The sequence below is a fragment of the Phyllobates terribilis genome, unplaced genomic scaffold (genome assembly GCF_046119375.1).
Source record: "Phyllobates terribilis strain yellow unplaced genomic scaffold, ASM4611937v1 Scaffold_2__4_contigs__length_985480577, whole genome shotgun sequence".
Classification (NCBI taxonomy): domain Eukaryota; kingdom Metazoa; phylum Chordata; class Amphibia; order Anura; family Dendrobatidae; genus Phyllobates; species Phyllobates terribilis.
This window is the reverse complement of record NW_027362762.1, coordinates 89,276,439-89,288,766: the sequence shown is the minus strand read 5'-3', so window position 1 is coordinate 89,288,766 and position 12,328 is coordinate 89,276,439. Positions and strand designations below refer to the sequence as shown.

General features: G+C 39.2%; 1 protein-coding gene across 3 annotated transcripts in view; it reads right to left on the bottom strand.

Annotated features, from left to right (window-relative positions):
* The window catches only part of ELMOD1 (ELMO domain containing 1), a 135,752-nt gene extending 128,177 nt beyond the window's left edge, over positions 1-7,575 (bottom strand). For 2 of the 3 annotated variants that reach the window (XM_073662197.1, XM_073662199.1), the window contains exon 1: positions 7,436-7,575. The gene's annotated coding sequence lies outside the window, so the exon portion shown is untranslated. The remainder of the gene's footprint in view (positions 1-7,435) is intronic. The other variant, XM_073662198.1, reaches the window with a different exon arrangement.
* Positions 7,576-12,328: the final 4,753 nt, after the last annotated feature.

Sequence of the window (12,328 nt, the reverse complement as noted above, 5' to 3'; positions counted from 1 at the left end):
AAAACACATGCACCAAAAATAGTCGTCAGTAAATTACAGGGTAATGAGGAGCGGTGTGAGTATCATAAAGACTGTAGGGCATGTGAACAAAGGCAGCCCTGCTAATTGGCAGCTGTTTAAAAGCAGCCAGCGTCTTGTACAATATGGAAAGGCAAAGTCATTAACGCTTCAATTCTTATTATTGCCGCGTAGATGAAATCTTCTGATGGTTCCTCCAAGGCCTATTTTACACGCAGACATGTTTTCTGCATCAACAGCAACGTAAATTGTTCCAACTTTGCAGCCAGAGGTAGGAGCCACCTGCCTCTATTTCTACTAGAATACCCCGGGGGTTTAAATTCCGGGCCAGCTATCTCGCTTCTGTGTTTTACGATACATTTTATATAAAAAAAAATCTTCACTTTGGCTTATACATTGGACTAGTAGGAGCTGTATAAATAAGTCTATGTGAATAGTGGCAAGAATTGGCAAAGCTGTGCTAAATCGGCCCAAAATGGAGTCGGGTGCATTATAAATTACTGTGTGTCCTGGCAGAGGAATAAGGTTCAGCATCTGCAATTTCAGGACCATGGACAGTTACACTGAAACTCTTCTACTTTTCACAATATTACAAATGGTCCTGGGTAGGACCACACAGATTATAAGAGCAGGCAAGTGGATGGGATGTGATAAAATTCTGCAAACTTTTTCCCTGAGGAAAGCGATCTGCGATGGGGTGCAGTATGTAAACTTTTTATGACAGATTGGTTACAGATTTAGGCCTCATTCACATGTCCGTTTTCAAACATGTACATGAAAAAATGGTTCTGGTGTCGTCAGCGTTGTGCATCAGTGTTTTCGTTTCTACCATCACTGTGTCATCCGTGTGCCCGTTTTTACCATCAGTATGTCATCAGTGTCTCAATTTTTACCATCAGTGTCATGAGTTGAGCCCAGGTGCCCAGCGTTACCATTTCCTCCTTACATAGGGCAATATAAGACAAGTGGCAGGTGAATGCAAAAGGGGATTGTAATAGACAATGCATATTTTTCAAATTTTAATACACATATTTATATATAAAATCATAAGTACTCTTATAGGCTTGATAAGTAAAGAAACAAAACAAAATCAGATGTCGAATTGTGTCAATGCTTTCAAGTGTCCGATGATTGGGGGGGGAATGGGGGATTGGCTCTTATTAAAAAAAACTGTTGAGAATGGAGCCCTATTAGCACTGCTCCAGGGGAAAAAATATGCAAGTTAACTTTTTTTTTCTTCTAGTAGTGAGCAATCCCAAAACGTATCCCCAAATAGTTGTCTGCAGATGGGTGTCTGGATTGCCTAATATGCCTGGTCATGTTGCAAAGCTCATTAAAGAGTCAAAGATTGACTTTTTGGGGTAGCTACCGCCAATAGATGGCACTTGCTAGACAGTAGTCTGTCTCTAGTGATCAAAAGCTTCTTGTTGAAGATACTTAAAGAGCTTGTCCACTACTTATACAATGATGCCGGGGGTAGGATAGGGCATCAATGTCTGATCCCGATCAGCTGTTATTGGTGTTGGCGGTGGCGGCCGCAGGCCGGAAGTACTTAATTGCTGAGCTTGGCCGTCTAGATGTAGTGGCCACCATGGGGTACTACACATCCGCCTCCTATTCAATTCAAAAAGTAATGGACAACTTCTTTAAAGGAGGTAGACAAAGGTTAACACTGATTACCTATCCATAAAGAGGGGTAAATGGAGGGGCAGTGGCACATGAACATTGCATTTCCAATCAATATGTCCAGAAGTCGCAAAGAGTTTGAGTGAAGCAAGAGCGGATCAGGGCAAGTACTCATAGTCTTATGCTGAAAGACTTGCACCAACATCTTCTGATGTCTCCGTCAGAAACATGACTGCCATATACTGATAGGAGCACGTTCTACCGCCAAGACTCTAACCTATTGGGGAAGCAGGGTTGCTGTAAATCCCAATGCTAGTTAGTCACTTATCCCATAGAAGGAAGTAGAGAGGTGAACACATTGTAATGTTGCCAAAATCTTGTGAAACCTTTGGGGGTTGGAATTAGAGGATGATGTGGCATGCTACGAGCATGACATCATTTGCCCTACATTTCATTCCTGGTGTAGGGGTCCACTGTGTTTAATCAAGACCAAAGTCAGCGCAGCCATCTACCAGGAAATTTTAGAGCACTTCATTCTTCCCTCTGCCGACAAGCTTTTTACACACAACAGTATCACTGTGCTTGATTGGCAGCAAACTTGCCTGACCTTAACCCCATAGAGAATCTATGGGGTATTGTCAAGAGGAAGATGAGAGACCCCAGACCCAACAATGCAGACGAGCTGAAGGCTGCTATCAAAGCAACCTGGGCTTCCATAACACCTCAGCAGTGCCACAGGCTGATCGCCTCCATGCCACATTGCCGCATTGATGCAGTAATTGATGCAAAAGGAGCCCCGACCAAGTATTGAGGGCATTTACTGAACATACATTTCAGTAGGCCAACCTTTTGGATTTTAAAAACATTTTTCAAGCTGTTGTTATAAAGTATTCTAATTTACTGAGATAATGACTTTTGTGTTTTCATTGGCTGCAAGCCATAATCATCAACATTAATAGAAATAAACACTTGAAATAGATCACTCTGTTTGTAATCACTCTATATAATATATGAGTCTCACTTTTTATATTGAAGAACTGAAATAAATTAACTTTTTGATGATATTCTAATTTATGAGATGCACCTGAATACTCTTTCTCTGTGTGAATTACAGAGTAATAGTACTAGTAATGGGTTAGTTACCATTACTAATACTACTACCCCTCTGACTCCTAACTCACAAAAGCAGTGAGAAGAAACAGATTTTGCCCTTGATCCCAAGTCAAATGATTGACTTTGCTCTGAGCTCACTCCACTGTCTATTTGGACAATTTAGATGCTGATTAGGACTATTCTCACTTAGGCTAATCTGCTACTCAGCAATCACTGCATTTGTGATGTGATCTCTGAGGTTAATAGTAACCTCTAACTGGGTATACAATGGAAAATCCAGAAGCCCTGCTGAAGGTCCATCATCACATGTACGTCACCTGCTATGATACTTAGTAAAAAAGGGAATAAATCTCAAAAAAACTTAAATGACTAACTAGGTCAGAAATGCTCCAGCAGCATTCTTATACATCAACTCTAAAATCAAATGCCATGCGGCAGATAAATAATTGACAGTAACCTACATTTTTTATCATATACTTGGATTTCTAGCATGAGCTTATATGAGGCAACATAAAAACACAATAAATGTATATTTCCCTTTACAAATCCAAATATTACTTGATTCCCCCAAGTATCAGATAATATTTATCTACACACCTCCTCCTCATACTCCACATCTTGCAGCATGTAACATTGACCTTGAGGGTCCCCAAAAGACAGAGAGCAGAGAGCATCCATGAACATGTGAAAGTTGTTGTTCATCCTCCATCTCTTGCTGTGTACTGGCGCTTTTTACCAGGATAAATACAAGGGGTAATCACTGATTCCAAACTTGTTTTTACTGACAAATTTTGTCATTTATTTGAAGGGCTTCAGTAGGGACATACCAACTTCATCAGTTGCCAACTGCAGTTCTCAAAATAACCTATGCTCCAATTTAGTTGCATGATACAGTCTGTCAATGACTTACGCTACTCATACATATCCTCGGTACATCCATATGAGAGGAGAATGAAGCCAGCGCTGATTGGCCTCAGCCAACAATGCCCTGGGACAGCCAAAGCTGACACTGCTGGAACAGTTTCACCACCCGTGGTGAGAATGTGTGTTATTATTTTACTGGGGGGGAAACCGTAGGAATTTAGAATGAGTTGTTTGAGTAGTGGACAACCCTTTTAAAAGGGGTATTTCAGCTCCGATCAATTCCTCGTTGGGAAGACAGCGGGTCAGCAACATCACGTCTACCGATACCTGCTGCGATGCATAAGCAAGCAATTCATTACAGCTAGAATGCTCTTTTAAGAGAACCTGTCATTTGCCATAAATGTGTAATTTTTTATCTGGTATAAATGCTGCTGTTCTCCTGAATCTGGCGATGTTCATCCTTTATTCCTGAACCTCTCTGTTCCTGAGATAAGGCTCCCTCTTCTCTGTATGTAAATCTAGTCTTTTTAGCCAACTGGGTGTGGTCCACAAGAAGAATACTTGAAGATCATGCCAACAGAGAAGAGCTGATGATCCCAACTACTTGGCTAAAAATACTATATTTATATACAGGGAAGTGAGGGCCATATCTCAAATATAGAGAGGTGTAAGAACAACAGAAAGATAACACCAGATTAAGGAGAACAGCATCATTTACACCAGGTGAAAAAAAACACAGATCCTCTATGAGTATCTGCTAAAGCACCTACTGTGAGAGTGAACAGCACTACCCTGTATTGATAGATGCCACAAACACTTGTAGACACTGAAAGCTACTAGCACTGAAGACATTGATTTAGCTTTTAGAGGTCAGTTTTTGCTATTCAAAAGAAGTGCCGCGTATGCCATCAAGTAGGAGGTGGTTCTAAAAACTTCCATCCAGAAGCCACAGATTACTGACGTGGCCGATGGACCCTGTCCCGTGAATCAATTTGCACCAACTCTAAGAGGTACCCAATGCACATTAGAGCAAAGTTTATAGAAAAGGACAAATGAATGAACAATCGGCTGTAATGAACAATCGTCAGCTGGATTAGTGAAACGGACCAACAAATAGTTGACAAATGTTCACTTCTGGAATTTTTATGCGGCCAGTGGAGATCATCGGCTGCTGTAATCTGATGTGTGTATGGGGCTATCACCCAATAAATGATCATTAGATTCATTTATCATCTAGTGTGTATGCCCAGTTTTAGTGGATCCCAACAGGAGATTCTTACTGCCCAAACCACAGACAGCATAAGGCTATGGCTATCAGTATTTGGTCACTATTTTTCCATAGTATATGTAAGCCAAAACCAGGCGAGGAACAATCAGAGAAAAGGTATAATAGAAACACTTGCACCAATTCTGCATTTTTAGCCCACTCCTGATTTTGGCTTACAAATACTGAGGAAAAATACAGACCAAATACTGATAGTGGGACCATAGCCTAAATCAGACACTGGCTCCATTATTGCTGCTATGTATGTTTTACTATAAACGCTGTTAAGTCAACCATAATTATAAAAGACGTCCTGAGACTATTTGGATGTCTAGTCCGGGAGGCAGGTCCCCAGCAGCTTCTCCCCGCCCACATGACTGACAGGTCTCTCCCTATCTGTGGGTACAGGGAGAGGGCAGAAGCCGCAGGGGACTTGCCTCCGGGACTAGTTATCTGAGGTTTCACGTTCCCTAGTCAGCTTTAATAAGTAGGTTTTCTTTCAAACTCTGCAGCGTTTCAAAGGAAAAAATACATGCCTGACTCATACTGCACACAGATTGGGCAGCATGAATATACTGTGACATTCACTTTAAAGACATCGTCCAGGACCAACAACATAATGATGACCTGTAAAATATGTGATCAATACCAGATCAGTGATGAATAAAGTGCCGCACTCTGAAGTGACCACTAAACAATGTAAGAAACTGTGCTGATTCACTCTGTACATTGTCTTCATACTGCCATGGCTTGGGAAGAGATCAGCTGATTAGTGGGGGTGCAGAGTTTCAGACCTCCCTTCCAATTGAATATTGATAACTATCAACATGTTAGTCCCAGACAACCCCTTTAAGTCTACCTTTTCGGAGGGATAGAGGCCTGGTCTTCCTTAAGTATCACTTTAAGCAATTTGTTTAGTGAAACAAGATCATCTTGTAATAATTATATTATTATTATTATCTTGGAGTTACAGAACACCAGATTAGTATATTATATACCTATATAGTTATCATCTTCTGGCTGCTACAGATGGAAAACACTGAATTCTAATCTTTGTCCCTTGTTACCATCTGCCAGAAACTCCTCTTATAATTTGTAAGCGGATATTATAACAGAATGTAGGAAAATGCAACCAAAGGATATAAAGTAACAAGTGCAAACATGACAGGTGAGCTAGTGCCAGCTTTTCTATCACCTGGGGGAACAATTTGCTGCCCTAATCCTGTATATAAAGAGCCTGGTAAAGGCAGCGGGGCTCACTGGTTCCTCCTTTTGGCATCTAGCACTTGGAACAAAGATTTAGTTTATTAGGCTAGCCCTGTCTAGATTACCCGATTCACGGGAAATTGCTTGTAAGTGCTCGCCTACCGGCCCCCCAATATACTGGATGCCAAACAGCTGCAACAATATCCTCTGCTGCTCCTTCACAAAGTCCCTGGCTTTTATTTTCTGGCATCTATTTATATGGGAAGATGGATGTGAACATAAAAACAATAGGATATTATTAATATTGTTATTATATACATTATTATCATCACTACTACATATATAGCTAGTATATTATACATGATATTAGTTATTACTACGACATACAACATATATTACATACAATGTTATATTATTACATTATCATCAGTACATACAATATATATATTACATGGTCACTAATACATAAATAGCTATTATATACATTAATAAATTATTATATTAGTTATTACTACTACACACATTAAATACAATGTTATATTATTAATACATTATCACTACTATATATAGTACATAGCTATTAGTTGTTATTACTACTACTACACACATATATATTAAATGTTTTTTATTATTACATTATCACTACTATATACATAGCTATTAGTTATTACTACTACACACATATATATTAATGTTTTTTATTACATTATCATTATTATATTACTTATTACTACTACACACACGATATATATTAAATACAATGCTATATTATTATTACAGACACTGAAGATGACGCTGCAGACCATCCCCAACATAAGACTCCAATGGTGCAACAATAAGTAATAACATTCATACAAGTGCCACCGTCTGCACCAAAACAATAGAGAAATCCTATAAGAAATGCCCCTCACTGATGCCATAGAAGCCCCCCATTGTCTGCCCCAGCAGCCCCCCCATTGGGAGGTGATCAGTATACAGCAGCCTGTGCAGCACAATGTGACTGTATGGCAGCCTCAGCTCCATGGACCATACAGCCAGGTATACAGTGCACAGCCCCCACCTGACCGCTGCCTCCATCACTAGCTGTGAGCGCTGCACACTGTCTCCTGCATGGTGCGTCCATTGTAATCCGCAGCCTCTCCAGGTTAACCCCTTGTCTCCTGCACCCTGTGAGCGGTGCTCTCCAGCTTTGGCATGCAGCATGTGTGCTCCGAGCCCATCAATTATGTGCCAACACCAAGCACTGCGATGCCGCATCACTGCGACCACCCGTGTGAATGGATGCAGCTCAGCACCTGGCACCGGCTGGTAGGGGCACACGGATGCCCTGCTCTGGGCTCTCACCTGTGTAATGACTGCTGGCTGCTCCGGACTCCGGGGGTTCAGAGTCCCATGATCCGGCGGCTGCTCCACTGCACGGGGGCGCGCACAGAGAAACAACACAGGCGCGACCCCGACAACCTCCGCCAATCAGAGTGGGGGATTGTCCCAGACCACGCCCACCCGCTCACCTTAGTGACAGAGCCGTGGAGCTACAGGAATGCCCTATACAGTGCAGGGGAGTAATGGTGCCTCTAATATGTCACATGCTGGGGTAACAATAGCATACTGGGGTCATAATACACCTGATATATTATATACTGGGTTCATAATCATATACTGGGGTCATAATACATCTAATATGTCACATACTGGGGTAACAATCACATACTGGGGTCATAATACACCTGATATATACTGGGGTCATAATCACATACTGGGGTCATAATACAAATGATATATTATATACTGGGGTCATAATCATATACTGGGGTCATAATACATCTAATATGTCCCCTTCATAGGCTTAACAATTATATACTGGGGTCATAGTACATCTAATATCTCACATACTGGGGTCATAATACAACTGATATATTATATACTGGGGTAATAACATATACTGCAGTCATAGTACATCTAATATGTCACATACTGGGGTAACAATCACATACTGGGGTCATAGTACATCTAATATGTCACATACTGGGGTAACAATCACATACTGGGGTCATAGTACATCTAATATGTCACATACTGGGGTAACAATCACATACTGGGGTCATAGTACATCTAATATGTCACATCCCGGGGTCATAGTACATCTAATATGTCACATACTGGGGTAACAATCACATACTGGGGTCATAGTACATCTAATATGTCACATACTGGGGTAACAATCACATACTGGGGTCATAGTACATCTAATATGTCACATCCCGGGGTCATAGTAAATCTAATATGTCACATACTGGGGTAACAATCACATACTGGGGTCATAATACATCTAATATTTCACATACTGGGGTCATAATACACCTGATATATTATATACTGAGGTAATAATCATATACTGGGGTCATAATACACCTGATATATCATATACTGGGGTAATAATCATATACTGGGGTCATAATACACCTGATATATCATATACTGGGGTAACAATCACATACTGGGGTAACAATCACATCCTGGGGTCATAATACACCTGATATATTATATACTGGGGTCATAATCATATACTGGGGTCATAATACATCTAATATGTCACATACTGTGGTAACAATTATATACTGGGGTGATAATACATCTAATAGCTCACATATTGGGGTAATAATTATATACTGGGGTAATAATACACCTGATATATCATATACTGGGGTCATAATACATCGAATATGTCTCATACTGAGGTAATAATCATATACTGGGGTCATAATACATCTAATATCTCACATATTGGGGTAATAATCATATACTGGGGAATAATACACCTGATATATCATATACTGAGGTCATAATACATCGAATATGTCACCTACTGGGGTAACAATCACATACTGGGGTGATAATACACCTGATATATTATATACAGAGGTAATAATCATATACTGGGGTCATAATACACCTGATATATCATATACTGGGGTAATAATCATATACTGGGGTCATAATACACCTGATAACCTGATATATAATATACTGAAGTAATAATCATATACTGGGGTCATAGTACAACTAATATGTCACATACTGGGGTAACAATCACATACTGGGGTCATAATACACCTGATATATACTGGGGTCATAATCATATACTGGGGTCATAATACATCTAATATGTGACATACTGGGGTAACAATCATATACTGGGGTCATAGTACATCTAATATGTCACATACTGGGGTAACAATCACATACTGGGGTCATAATACACCGATATATTATATACTGTGGTCATAATCATATACTGGGATCATGATACATCTAATATGTCACATACTGGGGTAACAATCACATACTGGGGTAACAATCACATCCTGGGGTCATAATACATCTGATATATACTGGGGTCATAATCATATACTGGGGTCATAATACATCTAATATGTCACATACTGGGGTAACAATTATATACTGGGGTCATAATACATCTAATAGCTCACATATTGGGGTAATAATACACCTAATATATCATATACTGGGGTCATAATACATCGAATATGTCTCATACTGAGGTAATAATCATATACTGGGGTCATAATACATCTAATATGTCAAATACTGGGGTAACAATCACATACTGGGGTCATAACACATCTAATATGGCACATACTTGGGAAACAATCACATACTGAGGTCATGGTACATCTAATATCTCACATACATCTCAAAATACACCTGATATATCATATACTGAGGTAATTATCATATACTGGGGTCATAATACACCTGATTACCTGATATATAATATACTGAGGTAATTATCATATACTGGGGTCATAATACATCTAATATGTCACCTAGTGGGGTAACAATCACATACTGGGGTCATAATACACCTGATATATACTGGGGTAATAATCATATACTGGGGTAATAATACACCTGATATATCATATACTGGGGTCATAATACATCTTACATGTCACATACTGGGGTAATAATCATATACTAGGGTCATAGTACATCTAATATCTCACATACTGGGGTCATAATACATCTAATATGTCACATACTGGGGTAACTATCGCATACTGGGGTCATAATACACCTGATATATACTGGGTAATAAGCATATACTGGGGTCATAATACATCTAATATGTCACATACTGGGGTAATAATCATATACTGGGGTAATAATACACCTGATATATACTGGGGTCATATTACATCTAATATGTCACATACTGGGGTAATAATCATATACTAGGGTCATAATATATCTAATATGTCACATACTGGGGTAACAATTATATACTGGGGTCATAATACATCTAATATGTCACATACTGGGGTAACAATTATATACTGGGGTCATAGTACATCTAATATCTCACATACTGGGGTCATAATACACCTGATATATCATATACTGAGGTAATAATCATATACTGGGGTCATAGTACATCTAATATCTCACATACTGGGGTAACAATCACATACTGGGGTCATAGTACATCTAATATGTCACATACTGGGGTAACAATCATATACTGGGGTCATAGTACATCTCATATGTCACATACTGGGGTAACAATCACATACTGGGGTCATAATACATCTAATATGTCACATACCGGGGTAACAATCACATACTGGGGTCATAATACACCTGATATATACTGGGGTAACAATCACATACTGGGGTCATAATACACCTGATATATACTGGGGTAACAATCACATATTGGGGTCATAGTACATCTAATATGTCACATACTGGGGTAACAATCACATACTGGGGTCATAATACACCTGATATATACTGGGGTAACAATCACATACTGGGGTCATAATACACCTGATATATACTGGGGTAACAATCACATACTGGGGTCACAGTACATCTAATATGTCACATACCGGGGTCATAATACATCTAATATGTCACATACCGGGGTAACAATCACATACTGGGGTCATAATACACCTGATATATACTGGGGTAACAATCACATACTGGGGTCATAATACGCCTGATATATACTGGGGTAACAATCACATACTGGGGTCACAGTACATCTAATATGTCACATACCGGGGTCATAATACATATAATATGTCACATACTGGGGTAACAATCATATACTGGGGTCATAGTACATCTAATATGTCACATACTGGGGTAACAATCACATACTGGGGTCATAGTACATCTAATATGTCACATACCTGGGTCATAGTACATCTAATATGTGACATACTGGGGTAATAGTACATCTAATATGTCACATACCGGGGTCATAGTACATCTAATATGTCACATACTGGGGTAACAATCACATACTGGGGTCATAATACATCTAATATGTCACATACTGGGGTAACAATCATATACTGGGGTCATAGTACATTTAATGTGTCACATACTGGGGTAACAATCACATAATAGGGCCATAATACACCTGATATATTATATGCTAAGATAATAATCATATACTGGGGTCATAATACACCTGATATATCATATACTGGGGTCATAATACACCTGATATATAATATACTGAGGTAACAATCACATACTGGGGTCATAATACATCTAATATGTCACATACTGGGGTAACAATCACATACTGGGGTCATAATACATCTAATATGTCACATACTGGGGTAACAATCATATACTGGGGTCATAGTACATCTAATATGTCACATACCGGGGTCATAGTACATCTAATATGTCACATACTGGGGTAACAATCACATACTGGGGTCATAATACATCTAATATGTCATACTGGGGTAACAATCACATACTGGGGTCATAATACATCTAATATGTCACATACTGGGGTAACAATCACATACTCGGGTCATAATACATCTAATATTTCACATACTAGGGTCATAATACACCTGATATATTATATACTGAGGTAATAATCATATACTGGGGTCATAATACACCTGATATATCATATACTGGAGTAATAATCATATACTGGGGTCATAATACACCTGATATATACTGGGGTCATAATCATATACTGGGGTCATAATACATCTAATATGTCACATACTGGGGTAACAATCATATACTGGGGTCATAGTACATCTAATAAGTCACATACTGGGGTAACAATCACATCCTGGGGTCATAATACACCTGATATATTATATACTGGGGTCATAATCATATACTGGGGTCATAATACATCTAATATGTCACATACTGGGGTAATAATCA